The sequence below is a fragment of the Oryctolagus cuniculus genome, chromosome 17 (genome assembly GCF_964237555.1).
Source record: "Oryctolagus cuniculus chromosome 17, mOryCun1.1, whole genome shotgun sequence".
Taxonomy (NCBI): Eukaryota; Metazoa; Chordata; class Mammalia; order Lagomorpha; family Leporidae; genus Oryctolagus; species Oryctolagus cuniculus.
In genome coordinates, this window is record NC_091448.1 from 51,664,857 (window position 1) to 51,689,495 (window position 24,639).

Consider the following 24,639-nt stretch of genomic DNA (forward strand, 5'->3'; position numbering starts at 1 on the left):
CAGACCTGGAAACCAACAATCAGATATTTTATTTTTTTCAGACCTAACATGATTGTCCAGTAGCCTCCTGGGCCATGAAGTCAGTCAGTCAGTTGGATCAGCATGTCTCCAAGAGCAACCCAGCCACCCAAGGCCAGTCTTCTGAAACCAAAAGTAGCACAGAAAAGATGGGGAACATGCTACATTCAGAACACTACTTGTCATGGTTTGGATAAGTCTGAGTGTCCCAGGGCTGGTGCTGTGGCATAGCAGGTAAAGCCACTGCCTGCAGTGCCAGCATCCCATATGGATGCCAGTTCAAGTCCCAGCTGCTCCATTTCTGATCCAGCTCTTTGCTATGGCCTGGGAAAGCAGTGGAAGATGGCCCAAGTGCTTGGGCCCCTGCACCCATGTGGGAGACCCGGAAGAAGCTCCTGGCTCCTGGCTTCGGATTGGCATAGTTCTGGCCATTGTGGCCATCTGGGGAGTGTCCCGGTGGATGGAAGACCTCTCTCTCTCTCTCTCTCTCTCTCTCTCTCTCTCTGCCTCTCCTTCTCTCTGCGTGACTCTGACTTTCAAATAACAAATCTTCAAAAAAAAAAAGTCTGGGTGTCCCCCAAAAGCCCATGTGTGACAAGCATGATTCCCCAGAGTCTGATGTCGATGGACTAAGGATGGAACTTAACCCAACCCTGGTGTCTGACGATGAGGCCTTGGAGTGATGAATTCTTTGTTGGAGAAGCGCCCTGTGATCCATCATGGTGACTACGAGAACCCATTCCGAGGAAGACGAAGACTGTGCTTCCTGTCTCTCCCTCTACTTCCTGATTCACTGGGTGATCCTCGTGGGTCCACGATCCACCACCCTCATGAGACACTAGACCAATGGGGCTGCTGATCATGAACTCCGAACCTCCAACACCATGAACAAAAATAAACCTTCTTTCCTAAATAGCTCCCCTCATGTATTTGTTCTAACGATGGAACACTAACACAATACCTCAGAAACCGTCCTGCGAGCAGTGAGCTGAGGGTGTCTCAGCATTTTAGAGAAACTTAATAGTAAAAGAGATTCTGCTTGTGAATTGGGAAAGGGTAAAATCCTTTAGTCAGGCCTTGGAAACGGCTGTCCTGTCATTCAGCAGCGCTACAGTGACAACCAAAAGGCCAGCAATCCTTTGGCACCAGCTTTGCAGTGGCATCTTTGATGGCATCAGCAGTGTAACCTTGATTTGCACCACCCACTGTATTCAGACAGAAGACATGATGGTAAGTTTGGTGTGGGGCAGTTTCTACATGGTCTTAAAAATGCCAAATGTAATGACATTTTGGAACATACTTCATTGAGGATAACAGCAACTATTTTATGGAAACAGCAGTGTCAAAACTATAGGTATATGAAAGCTATTTTTAGAGCCATCTGATTGACAGCACACTATAATAGTCACAGACTTTGATATACTGCTTTGTACTTAGTTACAGCTATTGGTGTACCCACAAGCTCATCAGGACAGGAACCCAAGTACTGCAACAGGCTCTGAAATTTCATGGGCTCTTAAGAATTTCTGCTCAAAAAATAGACTGCTACTTTCTGTTCAGTTTTTCTATCAGCTTAAAATCACTCTTTAAAAAAAGGCTCTATTGATTTTAAAAAAATGTACACCATGGAAACAGTATTCTTTTTCATAAAAAAACATAGAATCAATGTGTCCCTTTTAAACAGTTACAAAACTTAAGTGTTAGCATTTCTGATCTTAATTCTTATAAACAAAACTAAAGTAGATTTCTTTTTGTTTAGAAACAATGTAAAGAAAGTTACTTATCCTAAAACGAAGACAAATTACTTTAGGTCCTATTTAGGCAATGCAGGAGAGTGAGTTAAACTGGGCAGGCATTGGGAAAAAAAAACCCAGATTCCTCTGGGAGATGTGCCTTTTGAACATGATGGAAAGTGACTGAGGGGAACAGTCAATGGTTCACTGCTAGAAGGGCCAAATTACTGCACAAATACCCTTGTTTTTATGTAATTAATTTAAATGTACTGAAAGGAAAAGTAATTTGGAGTATAAACATGATTACTCTCAGTTTAATGTTTTTGATACAACTTAAAATCAGTAACTTTCAAAAAAATCCCAATCATCTCTTCACCACAGCTCAGATATATTTTCCACCCTGCCTTGATATCTCAAGGCCTTAGATATTTCCAGAAATGACAGTTGTCCTTGACTTTTCTAAGAATGCCAATTATCATGCTGAGAATGTTATAATAACTTCTCCATTTATTATCTACTAAAAAAGTCTAAGTAATTTTATTTCATAGTGTCTCTGGAAATAAAACTGTGATCTAGAACTACTTCAAAAAGAGAGGGAGAGAACACAAAAGGAAAAGCTCGAGGGCAGGCACGGTGGCGCGGGGGGTTAAGCCACTACTTAAGGCTCCCATATCCTATATCAGAGCGCTGGTTCAAGTCCCGGCTCCTCTGCTTCCAATCCATCTTCTTGCTGATGCAATCAGGAAGGCAGAGGCTGATGGCTCACACATGTGGGGCCCTCCACCCGCACTGGAGGCCCAGAAGGAGTTCCTGGCTCCTGACTTCAGCCTGTTCCAGCCCTGGCTACTGCAAGTATTGTGCAGGTTTTGGGGAAATGAATCAGTGGATGGAAGATCTCTCTCTCAAACCAGAAAAAAAAAAAAAAAAAAAAAGATGAGTGAGCGAGCGAGAGAGATAGAGAGAAACAAGAAATTTTCTAAGAAACACAAGATAAAAAAAAAGAAGGAGGCCAGTGCTGTGGTGCAGCAAATTAAAGTGCTACCTGTAGTGCTGGCATCCTATATGGGCACGGGTTCAAGTCCTGGCAGCTCCACTTCCAATCCAGCTCCCTGCTAATGCACCTGGGAAAGCAGCAGAGGATGGTCTGAGTCCTTGGACACTTGCACCCATGTGGGAGACCTGGAAGAGGCTCCAGGCTCCTGGCTTTGGATTGGTGCAGCTCCAGCCATTGCAGCCAATTGGGTAGTGAACCAGCCAGCAAATGAAGACTTCTCTCCCTCTCTCTCTGCCTCTCCTTCTCTCTATGTGTAACTCTTTCAAATAAATAAATAAATAAATAAATAAATCTTTAAAAAAAATTTATTTGGGTAGTGTCAGGTATACCACCGAGCAGGCATCACAAGCCTAAGTTTTCTCCTCCCAAAGCTGTTTCCTCAATTTCCCTGATATACCCAAAGGAAGTCATTAAAGCTCTGTGAATTGGCAGATTAGTGCTCTCATGAGATACTGACATTATTATAGAAGTTGGGAGAAAATAAAGATAATGGATTAATTCCTCAAGAGCTCTCTGCCAAGGGAGCAGGCGTTTAGTCTAGGAGCTAAGACACTGCATCCCACACTGGAGTTACTGGCTTGGATTCCTGCATCCAGCTCCTGCTGACAGCTTCCTACCCATGCACCACCCTTGAAGACAGTGCTGATGGCTCAGAGCACTATGTTCCTGCCCCGCCTAGGAGATCTGGACCCAACCCTGTCCTTGCAGGCAATGGGGAAGTGAATCAGCAGATGGGAGTGCCCTGTCCCTCTCACTCACTCTCTCTTTCTGCCTCTCAAATAAATACATGATTTTTAAAATAGAGACATCTGCAAAGATACATACCAACACCTCTCAAAACTCGAGCCCATGTGGAACCAACGATTGCATAGCCTGGACCCGACTCTTCACACTGTTAGTGGAAAGTCCTACAGGAAGAGAGTCTCAGAGTCAGAGATGATTCTTGGACCTGTGTGTATGGCAGTCAAAGAGGTTTAACTCTGACTTTGCTTCCATGTTCATAAAAGATAATATTAAACACGCAATATGAGAAAGTCATAATCATTCATAATAAAATGGAGACATTTATTTATTCATATGCTTTGCTTCATTTCATACCATTAACAACCCTAGTCTCACATTTCATGAGTCCAATGAATAAACTCTCGAAAGCCACAATTAGAGCCTGACTAAATACAGGTTTTGGCAGGTGTAAGTCCAGAGTCTGTTGCTCGGACTTGCCGATGGCGACTAAAGAGCCAATCACCCAGGAAACCATTGCCCCCTGACTCTGTAAGATCCTCTGTACCTGATTAGATACGATTATATGCAGAGCAGAACAGGTTTTTGCATGTTGTCAATCACAATTCGTATTTTCTATAAGTGGCCCTCCTATGAAAGCTATTCAAATCCAGTAGCGATTGATTATAAATTTTATTTTGTTATTCTCATTTTCAATAGTTCATTTTATTTCCAGTGATTTCTGTGTGTCTTCATTATGGCAGTTTTATGTTAGCTTTGGATCCTATTTGATTTTAATAGCCCTCTAAATCCTTTCATATCTAATAAATTTTCCAAAATTCCTAAGAATATTTAATTAACTAAACACTGAAAACAGGACCATCAGTTAGTATGAACAAGCAAGAAAGGCCTCTATGAAATGCAAACACTTACCTAAAAACTGGTATGATTTTCTCAGGATCACTGGAGACTTTTCCATTTGTGGGATCAAGTGACAATGTACAAATCTCAACCACTGAAACATTTCCCTTTTTCTCTATTTTTTTTTAATTGAAAGGCAGAGACACAGAAAGACAGAGACAGAGAGACAGAACTCCCATCCATTGGTTCACTCCCCAAACAGCCCACCAAGGCTGGCTTCGGGCTGGGCCAGACACTCCCTGCAGACCTCCCCCGTGGGTGGGAGGGCCCCAACAACTTGAGCCATCACCGCTGCCTCCCAGGGTCTCCATTAGCAGGAAGCTGGAATTGGAAGTAGAGCTGAGACTCAAACCCAGGCACTCATGGGGCCAGCGCTGTGGTGCAGCGGGTTAACACCCTCGCATCCCATATGGGCGCCGGTTCGAGTCTTGGCTGCTCCTCTTCCGATCCAGCTCTCTGCTATGGCCTGAGAAAGCAGTAGAAGATGGCCCAAGTGTTTGGGCCCCTGCACTCATGCAGGAGACCTGGAAGAAGCTCTGGCTCCTGGCTTCCGATTGGCGAAGCTCCGGCCATTGCGGTCAACTGAGAAGTGAACCAGCGGATGGAAGGCCTCTCTCTCTCTTTCTGCCTCTCCTCTCTATGTGTAACTCTGACTTTTGAATCAATAAATAAATCATTAAAAAAAAAAAAAAGGCACTCTGTTGTAACATGCAGGTACCCAATAGTTGGCTTGACCTTTAGGTGAATACCCAATCCCCATTTCCCTCTTGATGATTCTCTTTTTTTAAAAAAAATTATTTATTTCAAAAACAGAGTTACATAGAGAGGTACAGCCAGAGAGAGAGAGAGAGAGAGAGAAGTCTTCCATCTGCTGGTTCACTCCCCAAATGACTGTAACAGCCAGAGCTGGGCTGATCCAAAGCCAGGGGCCAGGAGCTTCGTCCAGGTCTCCCATGTCTTATTCCAGGCCTTCCAGGTCTTGGGTGCCAGGGCCCAAGGACTTGGGCCATCTTCTACTGCTTTCCCAAGCCATAGAAGAGAGCTAGATGGCTGGCGCCACGGCTCACTAGGCTAATCCTTCGCCTGCAGCATGGGTACTCCGGGTTCTAGTCCCGGCTGGGGTTCCGGTTCTGTCCCAGTTGCTCTTCTTCCAGTCCAGCTCTCTGCTGTGGCCTGGGAAGGCAGTGGAGGATGGCCCAAGTACTTGGGCCCTGCACCCATGTGGGAGACCAGGAGGGAGTACCTGGCTCCTGGCTTCGGATCGGTGCAGTGCACCAGCCATAGCGGCCATTTGGGGGGTGAACCAATGGAAGGAAGACCTTTCTCTCTGTCTCTCTCTTTCACTGTCTGACTCTGCCTGTCAAAAAAAAAGAAGAGAGCTGGATCAGAAGTGGAGCATCAGGGACTTGAACTGGCACCCATATGGGATACCGGTGCTTTAGGCCAGGGTGTTAACCTTCTGCTCCAGTCCTGATGATTCTCTTTTTTATGACACAATCATATTTTTATATCACATGGGGCTGGCACTGTAGTGCAGTAGGCTAAGCCTCCACCTTTGGTGCCAGCATCCCATATGGGTACCAGCTTGTATCTTGGCTGCTCCACTTCCCATCCAGCTCTCTGCTATGGCCTGGGAAAGCAGTAGAAGATGGCCCAAGTCCTTGGGTCTCTGCACCCAAATGGGAGTCCTGGAAGAAGCTCCTGGCTCCTGACTTCAGATTGGCGCAGCTCTGGCCATTGTGACCATTAGGGGAGTGAACCAGCGGATACAGGGCCTCTCTTGCTCTCTCTCTGCCTCTCCTCTCTCTGTGTAACTCTGATTTTCAAATAAATAAATAAACTTTTTTAAAAAAAGATTTGAGGGACAAAATGCTTTTATGGGTCCCTCTGTGTTCTTTGATATGTCTCACTGTGCACAGCAAATCCAGTGCTCTTCATTTGTTTATTAAACACAGCATGCAGGAGAGTTTTTCTTCATGCCAAACTATCCATGCTCATTGTAAAAAACGTAGGCAATGCAAATAAACAAAAGAATAAAAATAATATAAAAAACAGTCCAAGGTGTGGGCACTGCAGTGCAGAAGATTAAGTCACCACCCCACACTGGAGTGTCTGGTTGAGTCCCCTCTATTCTGCACTTACGATCCAGCTTTCTGCCAATGCATCTGGGAGGCAGCAGATGACGGCTCAAGTACTGGGGTCCTACACTCACATGGGAGACGTGGGTGGAGCTCCTGGCTTCAGCCTGGTCTATGTGTCACTCTGTCTTTCAAACAAATAGACAAATCTTTTTTAAAAATCATCTAAAATTCTACCACCTCTATACATTACCTTTTCATGTAGTTCTGTAACCAAGGAGGAGGACTTCCCCCTCTTATAGGCTCTGCTGCTAATGCTGCCTGATTTTGTACCATGTCATCCCATTCCATAAGTCACGCAGATTTGACCACTGGTGAACACCCTACCTGTATTAGGGTTTAGTTAAGAAAACAGACACTACCCTAGGTTTTTCAAACCAACTAAGAGAAAATTTAATAAGGAAATTGCTTGCATAGGAAATGGAAAAGCTGAGAAATCAAACACAGGAAGGTGAGATAACTGAAATGTTAGCTACAGCCAGAAACAACAGCTAGTCTAGGGCAGAAGAGACACAGGAGAAGTGGTTTTATCAGAGGACAGAAGTTGTGGCCAACCAGAAGCCAGCACCAAGGAAGGGGGATTTCCCTAAGGGAGCTGCAACCGCAGAGGCAGGGTCTGTTTGGAGGAACTGGAGACACAGAAGTGAAGTAGCCACAGTCAAGGGCCTCACAGGAATCAGAGAAATAGGAGAAAATATCCTAGCCTCAGCCCCTCTCTTAACCTCCAGTCATCCACCATTGTCTCTCCCTAGCCAAACTTACCCAGAAGCCTCTGGGAAAAGGAGCCTTGGAAATGATGGAGTAAGGGGATCGAGAATGAGCACACATAGGCAACTGGCCAGCAATTGCCTAAGAATTATGGCTAGCCATAAATTACAATGTCATGTTCTTACAAAAATGTTTAAGCTGAATAAAATCATTAGTTAGCAATCAGGCAAATTCAAAAAAACTGACATTGTACAAAACAACTGGCCTAAGCTCTCTGACATATCAATGGGCTAAAAAACAAAACAAAACAAAACAAAAAAAGGCGGGGGGAGGCAGGAAACGTATCTAAAATAAAATACATTATTAGTGAGACACAGACATTTCAATGTGTGATCACAGATAGATACTGGATCAGAAAGAGAATCTTGTAAAGAACATTATGGGGCAATTAAAGAAATATGCTTATGGATAACACTTTGGCTTATGGTTGTATATAAAGGTTAAACTTATTTTTTTTTTTAATTTATTTATTTGAGAGGCAGAGAGAGGGGGAGACTCCCATTCACTGGGATGGCTGCGATGGCTGGGAATGGGACAATAGAAGCCAAGAACTCAATCCAGGTCTCCCTCATGGATGGCAGAAACCCAATTCCTTAAGCCATCACCACTGCCTCCCAGGGTCTGCATGGGTAGGAAGCTGCAGTCAGGAGCTGGATGCAGGAATCAAACTCAGGCAACCCCAATGTATGTGGGTGTCTTAACTGCAAATCTAAATGCCTATCCCCTTGGCAGAGATGAATTTTCTCTCAACTTCATGAGTGAATATCTCATTAGAACAATAATCTGCTAATTCACAGAGCTATAATGATACTCTTTTGACACTTCGGGAGAAGGTCTGAGAGGAGCATAACTACTTGAACCATAACCACTGCCTCCCAGGGCCTGCATTAGCAGAAAACTTGAATCAGAAGCTGGAGCTGGGGGCTGAACCCAGGTAGCCTGAAATGAGATGTGAGCATATTAACTGGCAACTGAACCACTATGGTAAATGTCCAACCCAAGGTTAAATTTCTTGAGTGTAATAATTTGGTGTGGTTATTTAAGACAAATCCTATTGTCAGGAGACAAATACTGAAGTATTTATATGTCAAACATTAAGATGTCTCCAACTAGCACCATACATATAATGGATGATAAAACTAATGTGCCAAAAAAACTTGAGATAAAACTAAGTTGGCCTCTGACCTTTGACCACTGGCATAGGTGAAAAGATGAACTAAACCAATCAATTCTTATGAATTTAAACCTAGGGGCCAGGGGCTGGAACTGTGGTGTAGCAGGTAAAGCCACTGCCTGCAGTTCCTGCATCCCATATGGGTGCCGGTTAGAGTCCTGGCTGCTACACTTCCTATCCAGCTGTCTGCTGTGGCCTGGGAAAGCAGTAGAAGATGGCCCAAGTCCTTGGACCCCTGTACCCACGTGGGAGACCTGGAGGAGGCTCATAGCTCCTGGCTTTGGATTGGCACAGCTCCAGCCGCTGCAGCCAATTGGGGAGTGAACCAGCAGATGGAAGACCCCTCTCTCTCTCTCTCTCTCTGCCTCTCCTTCTCTCTCTGTGTAACTCTGACTTTCAAGTAAATAAATAAATCTTTAAAATAAAATAAATAAACCTAGGGTCCAGTGCTGTGGCACAGTAAGCTAAGCTTCCACCTGAGGCACTGGCATCCCATGTGGGCGCCAGCTTGTGTCTCGACTGCTGCTCTTCCGATCCGGCTCTCTGCTATGGCCTGGGAAAGCAGCGGAAGATGGCCCAAGAACTTGGGCCCCTGTGCCCCTGTGAGAGACCTGGAGAAGCTCCTGGCTCCTGGCTCTAGATGGGCCCAGCTCCCATCATCACAGCCAAATGGGGAGTGAACCAGAGGATGGAGGACCTTTCTCTGTCTCTCCCTTTCTCTGTAACTCTACCTCTCAAATAAATAAATAAAATCTTTAAAAATAAATGAATTTAAACCTAAAAGTCCACAAAGAATTTGTTTGTTAGTAATAAAGTTACAGGTGATAAAACAAAACATGAATGGAGTTAAGGAAATAGCAAACTAAAACTATACATAAATGGTGGGGGGAAAAAAGATATGGCAAGGGGCTGGAATTGTGGTGTAGCGGGTAAAGCCACTGCCTGCAGTGCTGGCATCCCATATGGGCGCCAGTTTGAGTCCTGGCTGCTCCACTTCCGATCCAACTCTCTGCTATGGCCTGGGAAAGCAGTGGAAGACAGCCAAGTGCTTGAGCCCCTGCACTGGTATGGGAGACCTGGAGAAGCTCCTGACTCCTGGCTTCAGATCAGCGCAGCTCCAGCCATTGTGCCCAATTGGGGAGTGAACCAGCAGAGGGAAGAAGACCTCTCTCTCTGCCTCTCCTTCTCTCCCTAACTCTGATTCTCAAATAAATAAATAAATCTTAAAAAAATATATGCCAAGTAATTTGCAAAAACAGCTGCCAAGAATCCTTTGCATCTCTGAGCACACACCACTTCTCCATTAAGAAGTGAAGTCTCCTCCCAATCTTCTGGACTGGCTCTATGACTTGCAAAAGTGACACTGCGCCAGTTCTAGACTACTAAGAGACCAAAGATCTTCCACCACTTTCCTCCTCTGCGAGCCTGAGCCACCGCGTACAACAGACCTCATTTGGGCAAGGCCTGCCCCTGACCACTCTGCATCTCTCAGCTGAGGAGCCGCATGGAGGAAAGCCAACCAGACCCTCAAGCCCCAGGCAAGCTGTCCCTGACAATTTCTTCCTGATCAATGTTGTGAACCAACACATAAATGTTGGTGTTTGCTTAAAGTCAATGAATTTTGGGAAAGATGTGTTATATAGCTACTAGGGGACAGGGCAGTCAGATAAAGGGAGAGTAAACAACTTGAGTTCATTCCATCTACAGGCACAAAATAACTCCCATCCTTTAAAAAAAAAAAAAAAAGATTTGTTTTATCTATTTAAAGGCAGAGTTACAGAAAGGGGGGGGAGAGACAGAGAGAGAGATCTTCCATCTACTGGTTCACTCCCCAAATGGTAGCAACTGCCAGGGCTGGGCCGAACCAAAGCCAGGAGCCAGGAGCTTCTTCCGAGTCTCCCACTTGGTTACAGGGACCCAAGGACCTGGGGTGTACTCCACAGCTTTCCCAGGTGCACTAGCGGGGAGCTGGATCAGAAGTGGAGCAGCTGGGATTTGAACAGGCGCCCATATAAGATGCCGGCATCACAGGTGGTGGCTTTACTTGCTACACCTCAACGCTGGCTCCTCCCATCCTTCCTTGAGTTAAACTGAACAGGTCTCTGTCCTTGCAGCAAAAAGAACCAGAAATGAATATCCCTTCCTCTCCTTTATCCTTCCAGATATTTTTATGTCCCAAAGATTTAGCATAAACATCTCTTCTTTCCACTTGACCCCTTCCTCTGTTCCTTCCCCTTTTATTTGGGAACAGCTCCTGATTTTCAAGTGGTCTGCTGTGCAATGCATCACATAAATAGAAGCATGAACAAAATCACTTGCTCAGTTTAAATATAATACTCGGGTAAGCAGTCACCGCCCAGCTTCCAATATCAAATGTGGACAGTCCTTTAGACGTGTTCGCTCTCCCCTAGTCATATCTCTTCCCTATCCCTTGTGATTACTTCCATGATGACTATTTTGTTAATCACTGACATTTTTCTTTCATAGCCTTCTGCCTAATTATGCATCCCTAAACAAATATAATACTTAGTTTTGGGCCAGCGCCCTGGCTCAATAGGCTAATCCTCCACCTTGCAGCACCGACACACCGGGTTCTTGTCCTGGTCGGGGCGCCGGATTCTGTCCCAGTTGCCCCTCTTCCAGGCCAGCCCTCTGCTGTGGCCCGGGAGTGCAGTGGAGGATGGCCCAAGTGCTTGGGCCCTGCACCTGCATGGGAGACCAGAAGCACCTGGCTCCTGCCTTCGGATCAGCGCAGTGCGCCGGCCGCAGCGGCCATTGGAGGGTGAACCAACGGCAAAGGAAGACCTTTCTCTCTGTCTCTCTCTCTCTCATTGTCCACTCTGCCTGTCAAAAAAATAAAAATAAAAAATTTAAAAAAATAAAAAATAAATAAAAAAACAAATATAATACTTAGTTTTGGAAAACCTGCAAGCACCTACCTAGGGGAATGAGGGAAAGATGACGTTACCTGTGCGAGGGGAACCCTCAAGGGGAGAGAAGAGACAGAACACTGTCGAGGTGGTTGCCCAGCTGCAGCCTCCCTGCACTTGCACAAGAGCCAATCACAGGAAAATCACTGAGCAAGAGGATGAGTAACACGGGGAGAGGACTGGCTCAGCAGAGTCAGGCATGTAGCCGCATGGAGCATGCAGTGGGCTTTAGATAGCTAGCAGAGATACAGCCAGAGGGAGAGGGCTGCTCTGTATTTTCTGTTCACTGTGGCTTCCTCTCCACCTGCAACAAGAGGCCGAATTTCTAGACAACATCCACAGCAGATCAGGCAGCAGGGCGTGCACAAACAGGTAGGAACACGAGGGCAGAGGAAGTACAGAGGAAAAACCTGAGCCAGACTCTTGGTATCTTGTCCTTGATTTCAAAGTCAGCCTGGTGGTGGTGACAAGAATAGTGACGGAAGACTCAGCGTGTCTCTTCCTGGAGTCCTGGAGTCCCACTGATCAGATCTCAACCTGCTGCCGTCTGCAACTCTGGCGTACCTGTCATCCTGGAATCCCTCCCCACCCTCATCCTGAGGATCCCCTTCATGTTCCCCTGTGTCAGATTCCTACCCGCTGTGTCCCATGTCTTCCTCTGTCTTGTTCTGTTCTTTCACTCAAGAAGCACAGCCTTGGGGCCAGTGCTGCGGCATAGCAGGTGAAGCCCCCGCCTGCGTGCCAGCATCCCAAATGGGCGCCAGTTCAAGACCAGGCTGCTCCTCTTCTGATCCAGTTCTCTGCTACAGCCTGGGAAAGTAGTAGAAGAAGGCCCCCAGTCCTTGGCCCTTGTATCCATGCATGAGACCAGGAAGAAGCTCCTGGCTCCTGCCTTCGGATTGGCTCAGCTCCAGCCATTATGGCCATTTGGGGAGTGGACCAGTGGATGGAGGATCGATCTCTCTCTCTCTCTCTCTCTCTCTCTACCTCTGCCTCTCTGTAACTATGCCTTTCAAATAAATGGATAAATCTTATGAAAAAAAAAAAAAAAAGAGGCCAGTGCCGCGGCTCACTAGGCTAATCCTCCACCTAGCGGCGCTGGCACACCAGGTTCTAGTCCCGGTTGGGGTGCCGGATTCTGTCCCAGTTGCCCCTCTTCCAGGCCAGCTCTCTGCTGTGGCCCAGGAGTGCAGTGGAGGATGGCCCAAGTGCTTGGGCCCTGCACCCCATGGGAGACCAGGAGAGGCACCTGGCTCCTGCCTTCGGATCAGCGCGGTGTGCCAGCCGCAGCACGCCGGCCGCAGCGGCCATTGAAGGGTGAACCAATGGCAAAAGGAAGACCTTTCTCTCTGTCTCTCTCTCTCTCTCACTGTCCACTCTGCCTGTCAAAAAAAAAAAAAAACCATGAACCATGAACCATGAAGAACAGCCTCGTATATCTTATTAAGAAAGAATGCACAGGCAGCAAATCTTGCATATCTGAACATGTCTTCATTTTACCTTCTTATCTGGTGAATAATTTAGTTGGTGTTGAATTCTAGGTTGGGAGTCATTCTTCTTCAGAATTCTGAAGGCACTGTTCTAGAGTACCTTGGTTTGTGGCTGTTCGCTGAAGTGTACCAAGGCAAGTCAGATTCCCGCTCCTTTCTATATGGTTTTTTTGCATGCCCACCCCCTCATTCTATCTTGATCTTGCTTTCTCTCAACTTTAAAAATACGTATTTTATATATCGATACACACACAGCCACACACACATATATTTGAAAGAGTTACAGAGACAAAGATCTTCCATCCACTGGTTCATTCCCCCGATAGCAGACGGCTACAATGGCCAGGGCTGGGCCAGGCCACTTGATCTTGGACTTGAACTCCCAAAACTGTGAGCTAAGTAAAGTGAGTTGCTTCAGGTATTTCATGGTTATGATGAAAAACTGAGGGATTAGAGCAACTCATAGAACTTGGAAAATTCTCTCATCTCATCTTTCATCTCTGCTTCTCTCTGCTCACTGCTTATTTCTCTAACTCCACATAAATTGGCTTTTTTAATTTTCCAATCCACTTACTGAATATCAACACCATTGCAAGTCCTAAGTTTACAACTTTCTGATTCAATACAGTGTCAGTATGAGCTGAAATTTCTTTATTTCTAAACTCCTGGGGATGTTTGGCCCAGCCAGTTAGGTGCTCTCCTCTGGAGCAACCTACTACATCCAAGGAAAGGGTGTGAACTTGGCTCTTCTCTCTTCTCTCGTTGATGGAGGCAGGTGAAATTCCCAGAAAGCTGGGGGTGTCAACAAAACAACAGACGAGTGATTGCTTTGGGTGACTAAGAGCCCCTAGGACACACAGAAATAAAAGCTAAAGAAGAGGGGAAAAAATAGAGGATGGTCAAATTTCTTAATTTGAACAAATGTTTTGAATACTCTCTTACGAGTGTTATGAATGTGGCTGGAATTGGATCCTAACAGCAACAATCACCCTGCTATTTCTGTATCTAGAACCAGGTGTAGCCAGAACCCTCAGGATTCTGTCCTTGGTCATATTCTTTTCTCACAATCATCCCTGGAGAAACTCATTTTTTCCAATGTCTTCAAATATTATCTATGGCTCTACTTCAAAAAGTTTGGGAAAAATGAAATTAAAAGATAAGTTTATTTTGGTGCAAAAAGTTTGAAAGCCATCCATACAAAAACTTCATGGAAAACTGTATTGTGCAAAAACTGCAAGTGTTTCAAAATTTTTTACATCAACATAAAAATGTATCTTTAATCCCATTTTCCATAAACTTCTGACATTCCCTTATTTATGCTGACCGTGGATTCCTGAACAAGGCATAAGCCTGAATGTACTGGGAGGTAACCAAAAAGAAAAATGCTTCAGATTGGATCCAACCATAAGAATCCTTCACTCTGGCTGTAGTGTGGTGAATGAATTGCAAGCCAATTAGAGCGAGCTAAGGTGAATATTCTCAGGACAGCCTAGACCACTTCAAAAGGGCAAAGATGATCAAGACGTAGAGCAACCGAAAGACTAAAGAAGCATTTAAGAACTAAGATCCACGAGGCTTGGCGATGGGGAGGAGGAGGTGAGGGAGATTTCTAGATCCTAGCTTGCTTTACTTACATTATGGAAGTGACTCATGAGATGGGAAGCACTGGAATAGGATCAGGTTTGTGGGAGAAGAATGTGAGTTCAGGTCGAATGTGCTACCTTGAGGCGACTTTTAATATCTGAAAGTTAATGTACAGTAGGCAATTGTGTGCAGGGATCTGATCTTCGGAAGAGAGGTCAGGGCTGGAGGCATAAACATGGGTGTCTTTATCCCCTTCCCCATGAAGAGCTCCAACCAAGCTGAACTTCCGCAACAGCTTCTTGATGGTCCGCCATCACTCCACTGGCCTCCTCCTATCTGCACCAGAGCAGCTACAGTGAATGTCCTCAAGTGTTACTCCCCAGCTTGCAACCCTCAAGGTACAACTTCCCAGTAGTTATACATAGGTGTTTCCCTGGCTACCTCGGGCTGTGGACACAATGGAAGGCTGATAATAACCTACTTGTCATTGGCATAAAGGGCAGGGCCCCGTATGGCACAATCATAAAATCACTTTATTTTTAATTCTCCACTACATTCAAACTTGCTATGTGGGATTTTCCTTCTGTACCACTGGATCTGTAGCTGTCTTTTAATTTTTTATTGAAATGTAACATAGGGGCTGGTGCCGCGGCTCACTAGGCTAATCCTCCTCTGGAAAGCACCCCACATTTACAATGGTTCTCTCAACACCACCTCTCCTGGCTACATGGGACTACCAACTTCTCAAAGAAATGACTGCACACTTGCTTCCTGATTAATCTCTTTTTTATGTTAAACATGTTAAAGACAGTATTACTCGGGGCCAGCACTGTGGCACAGTGGATTAATGCTCTGGCCTGAAGCGTCAGCATCCCATATGGGCGCCGGTTTGAGACCCGGCTGCTCCACTTCCTGTCCAGCTCTCTGCTATGGCCTGGGATAGCAGTAGAAGATGACCCAAGTCCTTGGCCCCTGCACCCACGTGGGAGACCCAGAAGAAGCTCCTGGCTTCGGACCGGCACAGCTCCAGCCGTTACGGCCATCTGGGGAGTGAACCATCGGATATAAGACCTCTCTCTCTCTCTCTCTCTCTCTGCCTCTCCTCTCTCTGTGTAACTCTGACTTTCAAATAAATAAATAAATCTTAAAAAAAAAATAAAGACAGTATTACTCAATGATACTTGTTCAAGCATAAGAAGACTATTTAGGACCGCAGAGATACAAGGTCTTGCAGCAGAGAAGAAAGACTGGGCTCGACTCTGAATACAGCATGGGCAAGTGGGAATTGGTAGCCAAGGAACAGGGTTGGAGGTCAAAGGATGGAAAATGACTGAGAGCAAACATCAGAGGGATTCTACTACACCTATCCTGCTGAAGACAGGCCAGGGTGATCAAACATCACCTAGTAGACGGTAGAGGATGAGGAACATGGACAAATATTGAGGATGATCAGATATACAGGATGGGAAGTTGTTACTAAACTGAGTTCATTGCTAAAACTGATTTTACCAAAAAATGCGGCTGGCGCCATGGCTCAATAGGCTAATCCTCCTCCTGCGGCGCCGGCACACCGGGTTCTAGTCCCGGTCGGGGCACCGGATTCTGTCCAGGTTGCCCCTCTTCCAGGCCAGCTCTCTGCTGTGCCAGGGAGTGCAGTGGAGGGTGGCCCAAGTGCTTGGGCCCTGCACCCCATGGGAGACCAGGAGAAGCACCTGGCTCCTGCCTTCGGATCAGCGTGGTGCGCCGGCCGCGGCGGCCATTGGAGGGTGAACCAACGGCAAAGGAAGACCTTTCTCTCTGTCTCTCTCACTGTCCACTCTGCCTGTCCAAAAAAAAAAAAAAAAAAAAAACGCAGAAACCTAGCAGAAGACTCAGAAGCCTGACTCAAGTTTGGCAAGCAAGGAATTTTGTTGATATAGACTGAAATTTAAAAATTACAATTATAAATGCCAAAGAAATGACAAAATTAGAAAATCAGTACTTTGTAATCCTAATGGAATAACAGATCTAGGTAGTTAACTGTTAAAATCATTAGATGAATGGTTGACGGGGCTCCCAAGAAACAATGGATGACACCAAAGCCAATGATAAATCTTCGCATCACTAAGAGTGGTTCAATCAGTCACCATATTCCTCCTGATATGTTGCAATAGGAAAACACAGCAGCAGTATTCTTTAAAAAAAAAAAAAAAAGTATTCTCTTCTCTTTTTTGGAACAGTTTGAGAAGGACTAGTATTAATTCATCTCTTGTTTTAAAGATTTACTTATGTATTTGAAAGTCAGAGTTACACAGAGAGACAGGGAGAGGCAGAGAGAGAGAAAGGTCTCCCATCTGTTCATTCACTACTCAACCTGCCGCAATGGCTGGAGCTGTGCCGATCTGAAGCCAGGAGCCTGGAGCTTCTTTCAGGTCTCCTAGATGGGTGCAGGGGCCCAAGGACTTCAGCCACCTTCTACTGCTTTCCCAGGCCATAGCAGAGAGCTGGAGCGGAAGTGGAGCAGCCAGGAATTGAACTGGTGCCTCTATGGGATACCAGCGCTGCAGGTGGTGGCTTTACCCACTATTCTACAGTGCTGGCCCCTATTAATTCATCTTTAAATATAGAATTTACCAGTGAAGAAACTGAATATATACAAAAGAAAATTGGATATATACAAAAGAAAACAATGAAGTTGGATCTTAATCTTTTTTCCCCCCACTACCACAAATTATGCAGTCAAGTTTCCCACATTTGGGGAAATCGCAGGGGTTAGCACATCTGGAGTGCAATGGATAAGCCTCGCCCTGGGAAAACCACCTTCGTGATCATGGTATCTCCCCTGCCAGGTAAGTATTGGATCTTAATCTTATACACAAAATCAACTCAAGTTAGATTCAAGGTTTAATGTAAGATCTGAAACTATCAAAATACTAGAAGAAAACATAGGGGAAAGCTGCATGATATGGATCTTGGCAATGATATTTTAGATATGGCACCAAATACATAGGAAACAAAAGTGAACTCAGCAAGAAGAACTATACCAAACTAAAAAGTTTCTACACAGCAGAAGAAACAATGAAAAAATAGAAATGGCACCAGGTATACAGAGGTAATACTTGCAAACCACATATTTGATCTACATAAAGAATGCAAATAACTCATTGGCAAAACAAAATTTTTAAAACCTGACTGGAACATGGGCAAAGTATCTTATCAGACATCCTTCCAAAGAAGACACACAAATGGCCAACAGGCATATGGGGCACTCAACATCAGTAATCACTAGGGAAATACAAATCAAACCACAATGAGATATCACCTCACATCTGTTAGGATAGTCATTATCAAAACTTCAAAGACAGGCCAGTGCTGTGTGGCATAGCATGTTAAGCACTGGCATCTCACATGGGCACGAGTTCAAGTCCCGGTTGCACCACTTTCAATCCAACTTCCTGCTAATGTGCCAGGGAAAGCAGTGGAAGATGGCCAGGTCCCTGGGTCCCTGCATCCACAAAGAAGAAAAAGCTCCTGACTCCTGGTTTCGGTCTGGCCCAGCCATGGTCACTGCAGCCATCTGGGGAGTGAATCAGCAGATGGAAGATCTTTTTCTCTGTCTTTCTGTAACTCTGCCTTTCAAATAAATAAATCCTCCAAAAAATTCAAAAGATAAAAAAGTATTAGTAGGATCGGTTCTGTGGCGTGGTAGGTCAAGTCTCCACCTATGGTGCCAGCTTCCCATATGGTTGCTGGTTCATGTCCTGGCTACTCCTCTTCCAATCCAGCTCCCTGCTAATGTACCTGGGAAAGCAGTGGAAGATGTTCCAAGGGCTTGAACCCCTGCACCCATGTGGGAGACCCAGAAGCAGCTCCAGGCTCAGCACAGCTCTGGCCATTATGGCCATTTGGAGAGTGAACCAGCAAATGGAAGACCTTTCTCTCTATTTCTCTCTCTCTCTGGAACTCTGCCTCTTAGTAAATAAACAGATTTAAAAAAACAAAGGGTTGGTGAGAATGGGAAGAAAAAAGAACTTATATACATTGTTGCTGAGAATGTAAATTGGTACAGCCGTAATGGAGAAGAGTACTGAGAGTCCTCAAAAAATTAAAAATAGAACTACCATATGCTCCAGCAATCCCACTATTTGGTATATATCCAAGGGAAATGAAATCAGTACTTTAAAGAGATATACGCACTCCCACGTAAACTGCAGCATCACTACCAATAGCCAAGGGACAGGTGATGTGGCAAAGCTTGCAATGCTGGCTTCCTGCATCAGAGCGCTGGTTCAAGTCCCATCTGCACTGGTTCTAATCTAGCTCCCTGCTAATGCAGCTGGGAAGGCAGCAGATGATAGTCAAAGTACTTGGACCCCTTCTACCTATAAGGAGACAGGAATGGAGTTCCAGGTTCCTGGTTCAACCTGGCTCAGCCCTAGCTATTGCAGCCAATTGGGGAGTGAACTCTTAGATGGAAGATTGATCTCTCTCCTTTCAACTAAATAAATCTTTTTTTTTTTTTTGACAGTTATACAATGAGAGAGAGAGACAGAGAGAAAGGTCTTCCTTCTGTTGGTTCACCCCCCAGATGGCTGCTATGGCTGGCGCGCTGCGCCGATCCGAAGCCAGGAGCCAGATGCTTCTCCTGGTCTCCCATGGAGTGCAGGGCCCAAGCACTTGGGCCATCCTCCACTGCCCTCCTGGGCCACAGCAGAGAGCTGGATTGGAAGAGGAGCAACCGGGACAGAACCGGCACCCCAACCAGGACTAGAACCTGGAGTAGCCGCGCCGCAGGTGAAGGATTAGCCTAGTGAGCCACGGTGCCGGCCTCAAATACATAAATCTTTAAAAAAATAAAAAGCCAAGATATATAAATTACCTAAATGTTCATTGATGGAGGAGTGAATAACAAAACTGTGATATACACATAATATGGAACATTACTCAGCCTTTAAAAAGAAAGAAATGTTTCTATTTGTGACAGTTGGAGGGACCTAGAGGGCACTATGTTAACTGAAATAAACAAGGCACAGAAAGGCAAAAATGCAGGCACTTTGAAAAGTTAATGAAAAATGAAATTAAAAGTTATGATTAGCCGGCGCCACGACTCAACAGGTTAATCCTCCACCTTGTGGCGCCGGCACACCGGGTTCTAGTCCTGGTCGGGGCGCCAGATTCTGTCCTGGTTGCCCCTCTTCCAGGCCAGCTCTCTGCTGTGGCCAGGGAGTGCAGTGGAGGATGGCCCAAGTGCTTGGGCCCTGCACTCCATGGGAGACCAGGAGAAGCACCTGGCTCCTGCCTTCGGATCAGTGCGGTGCGCCAGCCGCAGCGCACCAGCCACAGCGGCCATTGGAGGGTGAAAAAACGGCAAAAAGAAGACCTTTCTCTCTGTCTCTCTCTCACTGTCCACTCTGCCTGTCAAAAAAAAAAAAAGTTATGGTTATTCTGGTACAAAAAATTTTTGAAATCCATTCATATGAAAGGTCTTCAAAAAGTTTATGGAAATTTATTTTAAAATTGTGGCCGGCGCCGCGGCTCACTAGGCTAATCCTCCGCCTAGCGGCGCCGGCACACCGGGTTCTAGTCCCGGTTGGGGCGCCGGATTCTGTCCCGGTTGCCCCTCTTCCAGGCCAGCCCTCTGCTGTGGCCCGGGAGTGCAGTGGAGGATGGCCCAGGTGCTTGGGCCCTGCACCCCATGGGAGACCAGGAAAAGCACCTGGCTCCTGGCTCCTGCCATCGGATCAGCGCGGTGCACCGGCCGCAGCGCGCCGGCCGCGGCGGCCATTGGAGGGTGAACCAACGGCAAAGGAAGACCTTTCTCTCTGTCTCTCTCTCTCACTGTCCACTCTGCCTGTCAAAAAATAAAAAAAAAAAAAAAAAAATTGTACTTGGACTCCAAAATGTATTTGCACCAAAATAAAATTTTCTTCGGCAGGCATCATGGTGAAGTAGGTTAAACTGCCACTTGGGATGCCTACATCCTCTATCACAGTGCCAGTCTGAGTCCGGCTGCTCTGCTTCTGATCTAACTTCCTACTAATGTGTCTGCAAAGCAGCAGACGACGGCTCAAGTATTTCAGTTCCTGCCACCACTTGAGATCCAGCAGGTGTAGTTCCTGGCTCCTGACTTCAGCATGACCCCGCCTTAGGGAGTAAACCAGAGAATGGACAATTGGTCAATCTCTCTTTCTCTTTTTCTCTCCCCCTCACCCTCTCCCCTATTCTGTGCCCCCCTTTCTCTTTCTCCCTCTCTCTTTTGTGTGTGTGTGTGTGTGCAACTCTACCTTTCAAATAAATTTTTGGGAGCCACTGCTGCGGTGTAGTGGGTAAAGCCTCCACCTGGCATCCCATATGGGCACTGGTTTGAGTCCTGGCTGCTCCACTTCTGATAAAGCTCCCTGCTAATGGTCTGGGAAAGCAGTAGAAGATGGCCCAAGTCCTTGGTCCCCTGCACCCATGTGGGGGACCCAGAGGAAGCTCCTGGCTCCTGGCTTCGGATTGGCACAGCTTCGGCTGTTGTGGCAGACTGGGGAGTGAACCAGAGAATGGAAGACCTTCTCTCTGTGTGTAACTCTTTCAAATAAATAAATAAAATTTTAAAATATTTCCCTTTAAAAAAATGATTTATCTATTTATTTGAAAGGCAGAATTACAGAGAGGCAGAGAAAGAGAGAGAGATCTTCCATTGTTGTTTCATTTCCCAAATGGCCACAATGGCCAGAGCTGAGCACATCCGAAACCAGGAGCCTGGAGCTTCCTCCAGGTCTCCCATGAGGGTGCAGGGCCCAAGCACTTGGGCCATCTTCCACTGCTTTCCCAGGCCAGAGCAGAGAGCTGGAATGGAAGCCAAGCAGCCGGGACTCGAACCGGTGCCCGTATGGGATGCTGGCGCGGCAGGCAGAGGCCCAACCTACCACCCCACAGCGCCAGCCCCCAGCTCCTCCTCTGGAACCACCCCCCTCCTGTGGGTGCTGTTCCTGCCAAGCCCTGTGCTTGGATCACATCTCGCGGTGACCTCCCCGGGACGCTGGCTCCAGTCACCGTCTGCCAGTGATTCCCGCAGCTCAGGCTGCAGCCCAGCGCCTTCCTCAGGACCGAGTGCCCTGCATCCAGCACTGTCTGGACATGTGTACCTGCATGCCCCCGGCACCTCACGTGAGCAGCAGAGTCCTCTCCCAGCAGCCCCTTCCCACCAGCGGACTCCCCAGCCTCCCAGTCACCTTGACCCCACCCTGTCCTGCAGACCCCTTCCCAGTCAATGACTGAGCAACTGCGGTCCATCTTCTCTGCTCTCCAGTGCCACTAACCCGGTCCCGCCTGCAGGCAGCGGCTTTATGCACTATACCACAGCACCGGCCACCTAAAATATTGTCTTAAAATAAACTTTTATTTCTCCACAAATTTTTAAAAATACTCTCACAATACATGATTCTCACATAAATGTGCACTCTAAAATAGTTGAACTCGTAAAGGCAGCGAGTAGAACCATGATTGTCAGGGCTGAGGGGAACGGTAAAGGAAACAAAGTTTCATCCACAGAAGATGAGTAAGTCCTGGAGATCTACTCTACAGCACGATGCCTGTGGAGCGCTACTACTGTACACTCAAGCTGCCAAGCAGGTAGATCTTACATTAAGTGTTACTGTTCTGAACAACCACATAATCATCATCATAATAAAGGGGTAGAAGGAAACCTGGAGGTCGTAAATATATTTATGAACTTGATGGTGGTGATGGTTTCAAAGGTGTATATTTACCCACACACTCGTCAAAACATATAAATATTAACAGCTTTTGATATGTGTATCATGCTTTAATAAAATGCTCTTTTTTTGTTTGTTTGTTTGTTTGTTTTTGACAGGCAGAGTTAGACAGTGACAGAGAGACAGAGAGAAATGTCTTCCTTCCGTTGGTTCACCCCCCAAATGGCCACTACGGCCAGTGCGCTGCGCCGATCCAAAGCCAGGAGCCAGGTGTTTCTCCTGGTCTCACATGCGGAAGCAGGGCCCAAGCACTTGGGCCATCCTCCACTGCCTTCCTGGGCCACAGCAGAGAGCTGGACGGGAAGAGGAGCAACCAGGACAGAATCCAGTGCCCCAACCGGGACTAGAACCTGGGGTTCCGGCGCCGCAGGCAGAGGATTAGCCTAGTGAGCCACAACATCGGCCAAACAATAAAATGCCCTTGTACTTTTTTTTTAAGAGTTGGTTTTTCTCACTGAAAACTTCTGTGACCTTTGCGAGCTCTGTGTTCCGAGTCCTCAGTAAGAACTCTGCTACAAGGACATTTCACTGGTGTTGCCACGAAAGGACTGATCCTCCCAGGAGACAGTGGTCCACCAGTACGGTGGTGCCATCATGCACCAGCATGCTGCTTACAAGGCACTGTTTCAATTACTGCATGTGTAGTGATCCAGTCTATGCCTCCAAAAACCAGTCCATACCGCCTCTCCACTGCATGCTGTGAACTCGACTGCCGCCTCCGCCTGATTCTGTCTGCAGATACCTCAAATGCACTTGCCTAAGAATTCATTTCAAATGAGAATAAATTGATAAAATGTCAATAAGGACCCTTAATATGTACTGCAAGCTGAATTCAAAAAGGAAAAAAGAATGAAAAACTAAAAGGAAGGAAAGAAGGAAGAAAAAAAAGTCACCAAAAAAGATCAAAACTGAAAATTAAAATCCACAACTCTGGGGGCCAGCGCTGTGGTCTAGTGGGTAAAGCCACAACCTGCAGTGCTGACATCCCATATAGGCACCGGTTCGAGTCCCAGCTGCTCTACTTCCAATCCAGCTCTCTGCTATGGCCTGGGAAAGCAGTAGAAGATGGCCCAACTCCTTGGGCCTCACCCATGTGGGAGACCTGGAGGAAGCTCCTGGCTCCTGGCTTCGGATTGGCACGGCTTCGGATTGGCACAGCTTCGGCTGTTGCGGCCAACTGGGGAAGGAACCAGCAGATGGAAGACCTCTCTCTCCCTCTGCTTCTCCTTCGCTCTCTGCGTGCCTCTTTCAAATAAATAAATAAATCTTTTAAAAAATAAAATCTACAACTCAGAAATATTAAAGAACACTTAAAGGCCGGCGCCACGGCTCACAAGGCTAATCCTCCGCCTTACGGTGCCGGCACACTGGGTTCTAGTCCCGGGCGGGGCGCCGGATTCTGTCCCAGTTGCCCCTCTTCCAGGCCAGCTCTCTGCTGTGGCCCGGGAGTGCAGTGGAGGATGGCCCAAGTGCTTGGGCCCTGCACCCCATGGGAGACCAGGATAAGTACCTGGCTCCTGCCATCGGATCAGCGCGGTGTGCCGGCTGCGGCGGCCATTGGAGGGTGAACCAACGGCAAAAGGAAGACCTTTCTCTCTGTCTCTCTCTCTCACTGTCCACTCTGCCTGCCAAAAAAAAAAAATAATAAAAAATAAAAAATCTTTAAAAAAAAAAAAAAAGAACACTTAAATAAATAAATATCCCATGTTCATGGTCCAGAAGATTCAATATAACAAATGTATCAGTTCTCCCTAAATTAACTGGTAGGTCAACAGAATACCAATCAAAATCCCAAATGAAATGGAAAAGCAACGTCTCATATTTAAACAGGGAAATGAAGGATCTAGAATAGCCAAACAAACTGAAAACTAAGACCAAAGCTGGAGGACTTATGCTACCTGATCTTTAAGATTTAAATAGAGCTGACAATAAGCTAGTTCTTTCTATCATTAAATATTAATATATACTAATATAATAATAGTAATATATATTATTAGCAGTGTATTATTGGCTTTATGATAAACATGTAGATCAATGGAATACAGTCAAGAAGTGGACTCACAATACATAGTCAACTGATTTTCAACAATGACACCAAGGTTATAGGATTCTCTTCTCAACAAAAGGTGCCAGAATAAGTGGACATCCACAGATCTCAACACTTAAAATCACACTACCTGAATAATAACTCCAAATTAGTGATGATCTCAACATATGCATTGAGTTTATAAAACTTTTAGACAAAAATATAGGAGAACATTTTTGTGACTTTGGCGTAAGCAAAGATTTCTTAGATAGAACACAGGGTGTCTGAGGTAGTGGTGAAGACATGGCTTGGAGCTACCTGCATCTTTTATTGGAGTGCCT

General features: G+C 46.1%; 1 long non-coding RNA gene and 1 other non-coding gene across 5 annotated transcripts in view; both read right to left on the reverse strand.

Annotated features, from left to right (window-relative positions):
* LOC103351478 (uncharacterized) overlaps positions 1-24,639 on the reverse strand; it is a 109,326-nt gene that overhangs the window by 55,036 nt on the left and 29,651 nt on the right. For all 4 annotated transcript variants that reach the window (XR_011383642.1, XR_011383643.1, XR_007911422.2 and 1 more), the window contains 2 exons: positions 3,631-3,713; positions 2,794-2,872 (listed from right to left, as the gene is read on the reverse strand). This is a non-coding gene — a long non-coding RNA (uncharacterized lncRNA). The remainder of the gene's footprint in view (positions 1-2,793; positions 2,873-3,630; positions 3,714-24,639) is intronic.
* Positions 17,199-17,366, reverse strand: LOC127484555 (U1 spliceosomal RNA). Its single transcript, XR_007911618.1, has one exon. It is a non-coding gene; the product is annotated as a U1 spliceosomal RNA (small nuclear RNA).